The following is a 13,925-nucleotide window of genomic DNA, read 5'->3' as shown; positions in this document are numbered from 1 at the left end:
ATCATTAGCTTATCCTACAATTACAAAGGATTGTAATCAACAGTGATATGGATAATTAAATTACAAATTATGAAAATTATGATTTCAATTAAAGGTGCAATAGGACGTACAGCATGGGTACAGTAAGGGCCCTATCATATAATTTTGTGCGGGATGGACGGAGGTCTAAGGTGGGGTTTGGGGAGTTTGATTTTCTTTATATCCTGGGTATATTCGTTTGCTTCATTACAAAACATTTTGTCATTAAGTGAAATGAGACGTGGGGAAATGTATATTTGACACAAAGCAGAGCAAGTAGTGACAGTTGTTTCCAACTTTGTCACAAAGAATTCTAATCCGTACCACAAAATGTATATTTCTGAAATGAACAATATTCCTGATAAATTGTAACTAGTCAAAGATTAAGCTCTCTTTCCTTGTCTATGATAGTCAAGATGCAATGACAATTTTCAGATGTGTATTTCCATATTTGGAAAAAAAGGCCAGAATGTAGAAAAGAGAAGAGATTACAGTCAAGGTCTATGCCAAAAAGCTAGCTTTAAATCTTGAATTGTGAAAGTACTAATCAGCATTAGTTTCTGAAACAAAGCAAATGAGATTACTGTAAAGGCAATCTAAAATCTAAAGGTGCTGACTAATTAAAACAATAAATTTAATTTGCTTTGTCCATTGACTTACAATGTCAAGTCTCTACTGTGGTTGAGATACAAGCATACGTCTGCATGACCTGCATCATAATATTGCACCAGTGTTTTGAAAATAAAGATTACAGTGATTCGCATTAAAGTTATAATGTTATAAGGTGTTGTTCTTAATTTCTGGGGTTTTATTTGCTTTTATTCCCTGTTTCTTAGGTGTGTTTTTTAAATGGCCGTTACACCACTACCAGGTACACCTTTCTTCAAAATAATTCTGAAAAGCTGAAATAATGAAAGAAATATGCAAATGCATTGTGAAGTGCTTGTTTTTTTATAACACAAGAATGCGGGTAAAAGATCTAATGATTTTGATACTTGAAGTTTCAACAAAATTACTACTTGGGATCGTTCTGCTTCCCTTGCATAGCATAAGCCTATCGCACCGTAACAAAGGGTTGTAATCACATGTGATATGGATAATTAAATCCCTACTGATAGCCATTGTTTAGTTCAATTAAATATGGCATACTGCATTTGTTCTGTAAGGAACCAGCCATACAGTTTTGAGCGGTTGAGGGGTGATGACGGGGTTTGAGGATTTGGATTTTCTTACTCATCTGTATGTATATGTTAACTTCATTATAAAACCTCTTCTCTTCAAGTGAAATGAGGCGTGGGCTAATGCATTTTCTGCATAAAGCAGAGCAAAAGAGTTGTTTCCAATTTTATCGCAAAGAATTAAAAATGCATTTGATCTGTCTCTAAGATAGACTTTACTTAACAAATGTTCTACAAAATCAAATCAGTATCCACCAGTATCCACCAGTATTATAAAATATTGGATAGAATGATCATCAACAAAAATTATTTTCGTACTTTTGATGATGTTGTTTATATCAGTCACGCCACATATATAATCCAGAATTTAAATAAGTGGAACAAGTACAATGCTGGCACACACCGCCTTATATCGGTTAACACTGAAATCACCTTAGCCATTGCGTCCTCCACTCTTATCGAAATGAAACGGTCGATACTTATCGACGTAGGTCATATTATTGCTATTGATCTGTTCCAAAGTGATAACGAACTCATATGACTAAATTTACTCGCTATTTTGTCCTACACAAATTATCTTACCTGTGCCACGGAACTTTGTATCATGCATGAGCATACATGTTGATGGACGACTTTTCCACATACAGGACAACCCACAGTGTTTTGAAATATTGACTTATGTTAGGTCGCTGAGGCCTTCAGCAGTAGGGGACCGTTTAATGTGAGTTCTTTGGCACTGGAATTTACCAAGTTAATTTACAGTGCTACTTTATTCAATATATTCACAGTGCAGAAGAACCATGTCAAGACGCTGTGCTGTGTGAAAATATGTATTCATTATTACTGTCCGTTCTATAGAATAGAGATTGTTATATATAGTTAATGCTTCGAATTTTATTCCAGTTATCTTGAAATCCATACTGTCTTCACAAATGGCAGTTTGTCAGATAGTGTTTCAGGTTCGACATTGTGTAACTGAATGGATAAATTTAATTAAATTATATTTTGCTGACATTAAACGACGAGAAACATTCGAGTCTTAAATAATTGATTGCTTTTATTCTTGTCGCATACATATTCACCATAATGCTCTTATACAGCCGTTTTAAGAAAATGATAACTTACAACCATTAAATTCCTCTTCCTCCCCATTTTGCAGCTGAAAGTCACTATGGCAAACAAGTAAATGCACCGTTTAAAATGCATAAACATGGACAAAATATAGAGAAGAAAATTAAAGCTGTCAAATTATATCAAAACATAAACAAATATGCTATTTTGGTGTTTTTTTTTCATTGCCCATGGAAAATAATACCATAGTCTCAGTACTATGTGTAGTTAGATGGAGATATGTAATATTTGTTCTTTCAATTACCGTTTCTCAATAATAATTGTTAAAATCCAAAGACCAAAAAATAATTGTAGCATCAAATATGCGCTCTATATTAACTGTTATCTATGAATAAATTGAGTCCTTATTATATCTGATTTCATGCTTTGAACGGATTTGTTTTGTAGCAGTAAATTGCCAGCCCGAGTCGTGTATGCTTCGTTTTCATCAAGGCATAATAACATGCGTTCATTTCAATGCTATGTGAGCAAGTTGAAGGTTCCAGACACAACTAAATTATTTTGTGCTACCTGCCAAGTACAGCAAACAACCCCAAAACCAGGACAAGATTCCCTCCAGAAAAATAATCCCTTTGGACATCCACCCACCCATACATACACACACACACACACTAAAATGAAAGACAGGATATAATCCCATCCCGCAGTCATAAATTTTAATCACTGTATACACACGCAACTATACGGGCCTATTTTGAAACGGGATTAAAGAGGAAAAAAGAAATTGACATATCATAAATATTCTTCATATATAATTTAATTATGGAATTTCATTTTTATAGGATATAGTTATGGTTTAGTTTGTAAGTACTCTATCCTGGAGGAAAACAAGAAATGTGACATGTCATCAATATGCCTCCTATTTAATTTCATTTAAATTATTACTTATCTTTAAAGCACTTCCCAAAACATAACAATATTGGTCAAATACAGAAGCCTCACTACTTATAATAGCGAGATAGCAAAGCATATGCACGTGCAATTATTATTTATATCATAACACTCATCATGTATTATAATATACTTTTCTGTTAATATCCAATATCTTGCCTTCTATACGCCTTCTATCTATTGAAACCGACACAGAACGTCAGAGGATCAAAGCCGGCATATTAAAATGTATATTTATCTATGGTTTGCAAAGTTTAGATGGGTCAAACTTAGAGAGGAGGAGGGGATCGCGACCTATTTTTCATTTAGCCAGACAGATTTTGTCCAAAGGGGTATATTGTCCTGGTGGCATTTTGTGCTGAGAGGATTTTGTCAAACACCGTATATCGATAATGGAGGTGGATTGTAAGCGCAAAAAAGAAAGCGGATAAAGGCGACACGTTTCTGTAACAATCACTTCTGGATCTTAACAGACTAAGGTAAATTGTACATATGCCAGATTCCGGAGAGTGTGATTGAACATAAACAGTTTATTACCCTAAACCTAGTAAGCTGGTAGTTGATACATACTAAAACCATTTAAATTAAAATCTCAGTATAACATTTTCCAACTGATGGTATCTAAGAATGATTCTTTTTTGACAGCAAGTCCACTCAAGAAAATTAACTTTTTGGAAAGAATGTTATATATAATAAATCTCGCTGCACGCTTATCATAGTTTGTGCACGATAAAGACAGAATGAATGTAATTTTGCCTCAGATAGTCTCCTTACAACCATTATTTCATTATTGTGTTGAGATGCCGTCAATTCCTTATACCAACATGCATATATACCTAGCCCTCCGATCAAGATTTTTATTTTGCAAGATCAGAGAGCGAACGTTGTTGCGAATATTGAATATGTGGCTTATTGCTGTATTGAAAGGAATAATGATTCATGCAAAGTGATCTTAGCTGCATAATGAAACGCTTTGGCAATATTCATTAAACAGTACATACTGTTTGATGGTGACTGCACGTACAGAATTTATCTTCATTATGATGTAAGATGAACTCACAGACATACCAAAGGTATGTGAATTGTATTCAAACCACCAATCGATTTGCCAAATTATCGATTTTAGTGACCTCTTCTGTGACGATTGTGAGTGTGAATATATTTTAATTATTTAAAATAAAACCATAATAACCGTTTATTGTTTAAGCACACCTTAGTAGGTTTATGCATGCTATAGTAGACAATGATATTATACCTTATATACTTCGACGTATTTCGCGGATCATGATCCAGTCATTAGTCTACGCACTTAAAATAAGTAACAGAAAAGACTGAAAAGCAGCACGTTTTGTAAAATTCAACATTTATTTGCCTACAGTACAAAGTGACAATGTATTAAAAAGGACCCTACGGTGCTATGAATTAAATCCCAAATTATCCTGAAATTACAAACACAAGTACTAATACTTAAAAGTGCTGTATAAACTTACAGTAGAAGTCCAAATTAAATTTAAAGGTGACGGTGTTGTGTCTGTTGTACGCTGGATAGATCTGATGTGTCAGCAGTCATTTGCTGAATAATAGCAATATAATTCCAAGTGTGAATTCATTATAAATTTTAATGAATGTCTCCGTTCAAGATTTGTATCAGGGTTACTTTGAATTTCCAGAGAACACAATCACCGTAATTCAACAATTTGACGATAAAGATGGTGCTACATATACAAGTGACACAAATACGTCAGAAATGATACATATACATATTTCAAAATAAAGTACCATGTTTTATCCAGGCCACATCAATTCCGTATCACTGGAACTAACCTGAGCAGAGTAAATTAAACATGTCACGTGTTATGTTGTTTAGTTCGTAAATTGAACGTGTTTAGAACTTTACCCCATGTTCTTCATAAAGGCACCGTCGGTGGCGAATGTCCACTTTAATATGCGCGCACGGACACTCACGTGTGCGTGTTAACAAACATTTATCTTTCCTTCACATTGTTTCGATGTACATCGGAAAGGGGTATATTTCCATGTGAAGAGAGTTTCCTGGAGGTGAGCATTATACAGTTGATTCAAGCTCCACACATAATACATCTTTACAGCATTCCACATGAACAGTGCCTTCATAGTTGTTCCAATGTTCATGCTCAATCTCGTACGATCTTCTTCAAAATGTACAATGTAACAATTCTGTAATTTAACCAAATGTTAGTGGGCAATGTGTGTTCAGTGAGCAGAAAAAATATGATTAATACGTTGTTTCATTATAGAAAATTTGATACAAGGGTAGAGGCGCGATATTTAATAAAGTACCTCGCAAAACATTTGGCTGTAATGAATGAAAACTCGAACATCGTTTTCTACATGCACTTCAACGGGATAGCTCGTTTCTAAAATGCAATTCGCTGGGTGAGATATCTGTTATTACTTTGGGAACTGTTTGCGTTATGAGCCTTTCCTGTAATAAGTTATGTGTGGCAGGGCTATCTACGTGACGAGTGTATGTGTACTCTTCGCTCTAACTTCTTTCAAGATAGCTGCCATTTTGTAGATTTCGAATCTTTGTAATTAGTTTACCATACGCTATTATATTTAAAGCCAAAAAAGGAGGTTATTTTCTAAACGAATTGAATACATTTAACCCATACCCTATCATGGTAATACAATATTATCGTGTAATTTGTGAATTATTGCATGATAAAGAGTCATATTCACTAACTTCGAGCACTAGAGCCTTACTCCATTCTCGATACGGGGGCGGACGTCCGGCTGTAGCTGTAGAAACATAAATTGGCTTGAACACAAATTCTAGTGCACACAGTGGCTAGAGTTAATGAAATGAGAAGCAACGAACAAAGTTACTACAATGAAAAATACTAATACTGGTGTATACAGGGTATGGTAACATCAACAGTGATGCAAATGTCTAAGGACACTTGTTGTGACTACAACAATATTGTGTAGTTACGAGTACCAGAGTAACCGCATTTTGTACCCTGTCATCTAAGCAATATACTGGAAATAAGAAAAGGAAATACACGTTCCTGCAAAATACTCAAATCGAACGCATCAACAAAAGACTACTGCAAACTGATATGTAAACAGACCATGCCATATCAAATGTCAATCCTTATCTGCGAATATCTTTCTATCAATCACATTTAAACTTATATTGAATATATGATGCTTTTATCTCTCTTCAATTAGTTGTATAGCAAAAATAAGACAGAAAAATGAAAAACGTAATCCATATTTTATTTTATTTATTCATATTTGAATGGATATATATTTGTCTTTTATTATTGTCAAGTAAACAAAGCATATGAGACGCGAGAGCAGTTTCAGTCACATGTGTAGAAACCAGTATATTTCATATACCTGATGGTAGTTTGGAGAACTACATATGGACAACATAACCAACTAAAAGTTAAATTCCATCTGTATGGGTGGGTACTTGTGTATCTATCTGTACATCGCATATCATCTGACGAGTTACGAAGCAAACAACGTTCGTAAGATACTATACATAATATATAACTCGGCAATTGACAGTTTTTAATTCGATAAACGAAAACACATCTTTCACAAATGTAGAGTTAGCAATATCATTGTTATGTTGCTTCAGTTTTAGACCATGATTAGACATCACGGATTAAGAATCCTATTATCATTTTTGGATGAATTGACACTTCTCCCGCCATTAAACCCGATGCTGCATTAAGGTATTAATGACCTCAACTATTAACGGTAATTCAGGATATATGTTGGGAAGCAATACGACAGTTACACACACAAATAACGCGCCGTTTAGGTAGGTTACATTGCAGTTTATGCCTGTTACAAATCTTGACTTAAAGTGTGTATTGTTTCTGCCTAGATTATTTATGGCAGATCTGAATTAACACCCTATTGAGCATATCGTATCTCTTTATACCTATATTGACTTCGATATCATTTGTATCTGGCTTTGGTTGTTGTTGTTATTGTTCTAGGGTTTAACGCCATTTGTCAGCACAATATAGGCTATACATGGCGGCCAGTATAACTGGTGGAGGAAGAACCCTGGAAAACCCAGGGACGAACCACCGACCCACGAGAAGCTACTGGCAGGCTTTCCCACGTACCCACGCTAGCCGAGCCTGAGACTCGAACCAACGCAGATAGTCTGGCTTTGGAGAAATGGTAATACTATTATGCTGAAAATAGTCTGGTTAGAATTATGATGAAACAACTAGTAAATCCTCAGACCTGAAGAATTACACATCCCTATTTATTTGAAAAAAGGATTCCAAGAATTGGAATATTAAAATTAAAGAATTGTGTTTCAAACCGTTGTATTACATATATCGCACACAAAACTAACTATATTTTCAGAAATGTCACAAGCGAGACGATACAGAATCTAAATTTGAGGAAAGGTTTTGTGAAATTGAAACATTATCCTATAGTATAGATCTGACGAAAAAAGTAACTAAAATATCATGGTTGACCTTGGACCAGTCTGAAATGTACCAATTATATTATACCCCTACCCCTCCACTGATCAGTCTGACTATTGCAGGCAGAGGACTAACTATCACACGTTGAATTGCGAATAAATGGCTTAGAGTAAAATTTATTCTAATGCACATGCTTTCTGTCTCTTGTTAAATCATGCAAATATATCACCCGTCTATTTCCTTGCCCACGTTGGTTTCGTATTAGGCTAAGTTATGCATATATCTCATTTATCCAGATGTACCATAGCTGCTTACCATATTTAATCAGGTCAAATGTAATATTACCGGTTCAAGATAAAGAATGTAGTCCCGGTCTACTTTTAGTGAATCCCATCTTCTTTGGTTTTATGATAGAAGAATTAGGTTTCAGCATTCTTGGCATCGATTTAAAGTTAATTGTTTATTCTTCAAAATGAGCATTATGGTCTGGTTGTCAGTGTGTACTTTGGCGACGTCCACAACAAGGAATGAGATATTGATGCTGTTCCGGTTGTGTAATCCCTGCCCCATTACGCTCCATAAATGCTTGATAACCTATAATAAAAACTTCTATAATGGTACTTCAGATCAACATGTGATTTATTATGATTCGAATACCTTGGAATGTTAGTACTGAGAAACAAATGTAGAAACCATAGAGGAAAATTAACTGTGATCTGAGTCCACATGAATTTCACGCAGATATTCGCTCAGGATTGTGCGAGTTACCTCCTTCGTGAAAGCGATCACCAAGGTGGGTGGGGAGAGTGAGTGCTTCCTCTGCGTTCAAATCACTGTTAATTGAAACAAACCAGACCCATGACGTGCTGAAATCAGAGTCGATTGACACATTCGAACCGTATCTCTCTGTGAATGGAATTCAGATTGCTACAGTTAAAGGAGATGACTATTCTAACGGAAAATAAATATATATGTTTCCCCCGTTCCAACCATTGATCCCAAATGAGATAATATTTTCTTAATATAAGATTTGAAGTAAAAAGATTCGCCAAAATCATTTAATTAGTTGCATTTATTGCAAATGGATTCCTGGAGGAATTTAGGCGTTATCTTTTAACCAAGTCTTGATGAGATTCCGTACATTACGGATTCTAATAAAGAAATATTCAATATAAGGCTTAGGAATTTGATATACATATATTATAGGCTGACTCCCACCCTTCTTGAAACGATAGTATATTTTAAGTTTGTTAAATTATACTTGTATTGCTTTGTTAGATATATTTCCAGGAAACCGCACTTATAACATAAACAATGGCGTCTTGTTTAGGTGATATTTTGTGGGAAGTAATTAAATCTATCTGCAATATCTTAACAGGCTTTATATCCCCACTCCTTCCATCGTCGCCCTCTTTTACAAGCAATTAGTTTAAAATATTGTTTGGTTGTTTGCTTTTGTTTTGTTTGTTTCTGTTTGTGTTTATGGAACACCCAAGTGCGATGAGATAATAAGCCCGAAATGTTCCTAATTAAAACGGTGCTTGTTTATGCAGACTATTTGAGAAGTACTAAATGGGCTACATAACACCGTGTACAACTTTTGTTTTCGTCTTTGGTTGTTAGTGTTAGTTCGTAATTGCTTATTCCTCAACATTATAGAAAATGGCCATTATTCCCCACAAACTTTGCTTTTATGACCAGGAAAGTGATATTTTGAAATTTACCTATTTCACAGAACATTCCAGATAGATTCAATGCTAAGTAAAGTATTTTCTAGAACTTTCTAGAACGTTCCAGTAATATAAATAATAATATAAATACAGGGGATTTAAGCCCACCAGTTCAACTTATTTACAGCTGTCTAAGTGAATACATAACAGCATTTTTTATATGATGGCATCAAGAGGATGCAAGCATCCAACCGACGCATTGTGCTATGTGTGCAGCCAATGTATCAAGACAAGCGCGAAAAACGACTCCGTGGAAGCATCTGCTAAGATGTGTGAGGTCTACAAAGCATATGTAAGCATGTCTGTTTTGCATCAAGTCAAACCGTGGGCATCTCATTTCACCTGCTATCACTGCAAAATCAACTCTGGAAGGTAAGATGGAAAAATGTTGCTCAGAAAATTTGATGCTATAAACTTTGTTAACTTTTGTAAATGATTTTCATTTTCTAATGTTTTACAATTTTTAATGTTACTGAAAAATATATCATATATGAAAATTATTGCGAGAATCTCTTTATATTAGTCATGGGTGAAATAAATGCATTTTTGTGGGATGGTACATAAGGAAAAGAAAGCCATAAAGTTTGCTATCCCAATATTTTGGCTGGAACCCAATAACCATTCATGCAAATTATACGTCTGCATGGTGGACCCTTCCAAAAGTCGGACTGGCAAGAATGCACCTGATATCACGTATTCGCGTCTTCTATTACTCATCGCTCCGGTTCCACACTGCCATGAGCTCCCCATACCCACTCTTCCAGAGAGAGAGCAGCCGTGTATAGAAGGGAACAGCAAGTCAGAGATCAAGGAAGACGTTGTAGAACGAGATGACAATTTCAGATGTGGAGCTAAGAGGAGAAACCCATACTACCCCAAACAAAATGACCTCACCCATTTGATAAGATATCTTGGTTCACCAAGTCCAATGCCGAGCTATTGAAGTCTAGGCTTGAACAGTGAAACATGCTGGATGATAGTGTGCAATTTGCAGATCAGAGGAAGCGTCAACAAGCTTTTTCCAGCCTCTTCACCCGTCAAGATGGGCTCTGTGCCACAATGCGACCAGTCTGTTCGAGGCAATCGGAAGTGCGTGTTAACCAGAATGAGTGGCGCTTCATCGTGTACAGGTCATTCAGGAGCATCAAAGCCGTGCTGCTCCATAAGGGGAACAAGTACCCGTCTCTTGCCCTGGCTCACTTGCTGCACCACAAAGAGGACTACAACAGCATCAATACTTTGCTGGACGCCTTAAAGTATGATGAGTACGGCTGCGAGGTCATCGGAGACACAAAATGGTGACATTCCTGATGGGTCTCCAAGGCGGTTTTACCACGTTTCCGTTCTCGTTTTGCCTTTAGGACAACATGGACACAAAGGCGCATTACCATATACTGGACTGGCCATATTAGAGTTCTCTGTCGGGAGAAACAACATCAAGTGGAAGCCACTGTTTGACCCCCGGAAGCTGCTCATGCCACCACTACACATCAAATTGGGCCATGAGAAACAATTTTGCGGAGCTCTAGATAAGGAGTAGGCAGCTTTGGGACAGCAGGAACACCAAGGCGCACTATCACAGGCGGGACTGGCCACATCCGACCGAGTTCTCTGTGGGGAGGAACAACGCCAAATGGGATCCACTAGTTGAGACTCTGGTGACGAACTATGGCTCACTGGAGTGAAGGATGTCTCTCAAAGTCCATATCCTTGATGCTAATCTTGATACATTCAGGCAGAACATGCGAGCGCACTTGTAGGAGCATGGAAAGCTCTTTAGACATGATATACCAGACTTTGAACGCCACTGCCAAGGACAGTCTAACGCGAATATGATGAGAGACTATATTTGGGGGCTGATTCTTGAAAGTAATTTACAGTATAATCGTAAATGTCGAAATACGACTCATAAAGCTTTAGTGGAGAAGCACCAAAGTTTAAAACCGGAGGTTATGCTGGAACTGGTAAAGAAGGGCGAATGTGTAAAGTGGTTTGCTCACAATTCTTCACATGTAAACAGAGTACTAAATTGAATAAAACAGAAGCAAAATAAAGAGCAAGCCACCACCACCCCCATCCGCTTTCTGTGTATAAGCTACAAGGTTGTTGTGAATACACGACAGGTGTAAATATCATTTTGTTTTTTAGAACGTTCATTAAATCGGAACTGTGACACGATTCTCAATCATAGAATTATGAGCACTCTGCTGTCATGATCGGATTACATACAATCATTCACGAGGAATCTGAAAACACCGCATTGTGGGATTGTAATAACAGACATAATTTCAATAGTAATGATTGGCAGATTTAACAATGCAATCTACAATGTTCATCCTACACTCACAGAAAATGCAAAACGGAATAAGACAAATAAAATATAAAGCATATATTAACTTAAAATAGAAACGGAATATTACATTATAGAATATAAAACATAGACTAATGACAATTAGAGGCATATAATTAAAACACATACAAACATAATGATAAAAGTTTGCATTGGAGCTCATCTGTGGGCGCACTTATATGTACTAAATTATCTTTTTCCGGATATCATATTGTAGAAAGTTCAAACCTGTTATCTTGGTTTCACATATCCATGTACTCATGTTTCAGATTTAATATAATATGGATTGTTTACAATTTGATGGACAAACGTTGCTTGGCTTTTTCCATAGTGGATATGATTTTAAACATATATAAATAATCATATCTCCGGATCCAGTGAATGTATGTGCGTAAATGTTTAACAGTGCTTGTATCAAGATAACCGATGATAGTATTGTTTACGCCATGTTTTGATGGAAACCAGTAATGCTTAATACCTGTCAGTCACTTGATGATACTCACGAGAGGGACACATATTATAGCAGGAAGAGTGTTTGGTTGAAACTCAGTAATGTTTAATATTTCCAAACACTTGACCATATGCCGCACACAAGTTTGAAATGACTTTTACATCACAACCCTCCGTCGTTAAAAAATGATCAGTTTGTGCAACAACGACGGCAGTTAGCTAAAGAAACAGTTTTATGAAGGGAGATAATACAGTCAGTAACTTTTGACGTAATCATTATATATAAACTTTAGCTCTTCATTATACGAATAAGGTTGTAATTTGTACCAGAAAAGCGACTTTTAAATCAAGAACATTAGTTCACAAAATGCACACAATTATACTTATTCAAAGTTGTGTATGTATTTGACTTTTAAAGACAAACATGGATAGTTGGGTGGCAATTCAATTTGTTTTTCGCGTTTTGGTGGTCCGAATTAGAACATTATAGGCGGTATGACACTGGTCATCCATGCATGTAATGTATTGTTCACAGTTCTTATCCATTGTTTCAGCCTCAAAAGCATTTGCTATTGAAACTACCGTTAACACGTTATAACTACAGGGCTCTTTATTCTCGGTACATATTGAGCCAGCACTTGAAACTTCAAATTTGAAAACACTATCAGATAATAAGAGTATAGACCTAGCATGATAATATATCATGCTTGTAAAGAGAATTTAACTTGAGAATCTCACATCCCTGTACATGCTGATAATGCCAGTGTAACATAACTGAACACGCTTGTGATGAAAACACAACACGACTGGACATGCATGGCATGATTATTTAACATGCCTGAACATGCTTGTGATAAGAATATAGCAAACTCGTCATGCGAATTTCCCCTATGTTGAACATGCTTGGCATGCGAATGTATCGTGCTGAGCGTGAGGAGATATCATGCTTGTCATTATAGTTTAGTGCGTTTATCGTAAATACTTAACACTCGACATGAAAAATAAGCATGTTCTTCATGATAATTTGGATCGGTTATCATGAGAATGAAATATTTTTTCATGACATATTGAAGTGCTTGTCCTTGAAATGTGTATGCTTGTTATGGCAATTTCGTTCTCGTGAGAATTTGATATGCTTGTCATGGCAATTTCGTTCTCGTGAGAATTTGATATGCTTGTCATGGCAATTTCGTTCTCGTGAGAATTTGATATGCTTGTCATGGCAATTTCGTTCTCGTGAGAATTTGATATGCTTGTCATGAGAGGTTTTGATGCTTATTGTGAGAAATTAAGACAGAGAAAAATCGTTAGAAAGATTCTTACACCAGGAACGATTTTTTTGGAATCAAGGCTATTGAATGTCAAATTGCTTGAGCATGAATTTGTTATATACACAAAGTGATTCGAGAATACGTGAGTTTAAGTATAATATGTGTAAATCAATTGTAACTGAATTGAAAAGTTTCGTAGAGGAATACTATTAAAAACTAAAACAATAAAAGCTTTATTGCCACATAATATGATATTATATGAATTTGTACATGTAAGAAACAGTTTGTTTGTGAAACAAATATTGAACAAAAAGTCGATTAACAAAGCCAAATGTTGATATCAATGTTTTCTCCAGAACGGAGCTTTCCTCAGACATATTTCATTATGAACCTTTCATTATATAAAAGAATTTAGCATTATTTCCTTTGTGATTAAGCAGCAGATAGCTTATGCTGCGAGA

Source organism: Sinohyriopsis cumingii, chromosome 10, assembly GCF_028554795.1.
Source record: "Sinohyriopsis cumingii isolate HCF-2022 chromosome 10, ASM2855479v2, whole genome shotgun sequence".
NCBI classification, from domain to species: domain Eukaryota; kingdom Metazoa; phylum Mollusca; class Bivalvia; order Unionida; family Unionidae; genus Sinohyriopsis; species Sinohyriopsis cumingii.
The sequence above is the reverse complement of the archived record's forward strand: the minus strand, read 5'-3'. Positions refer to the sequence as shown.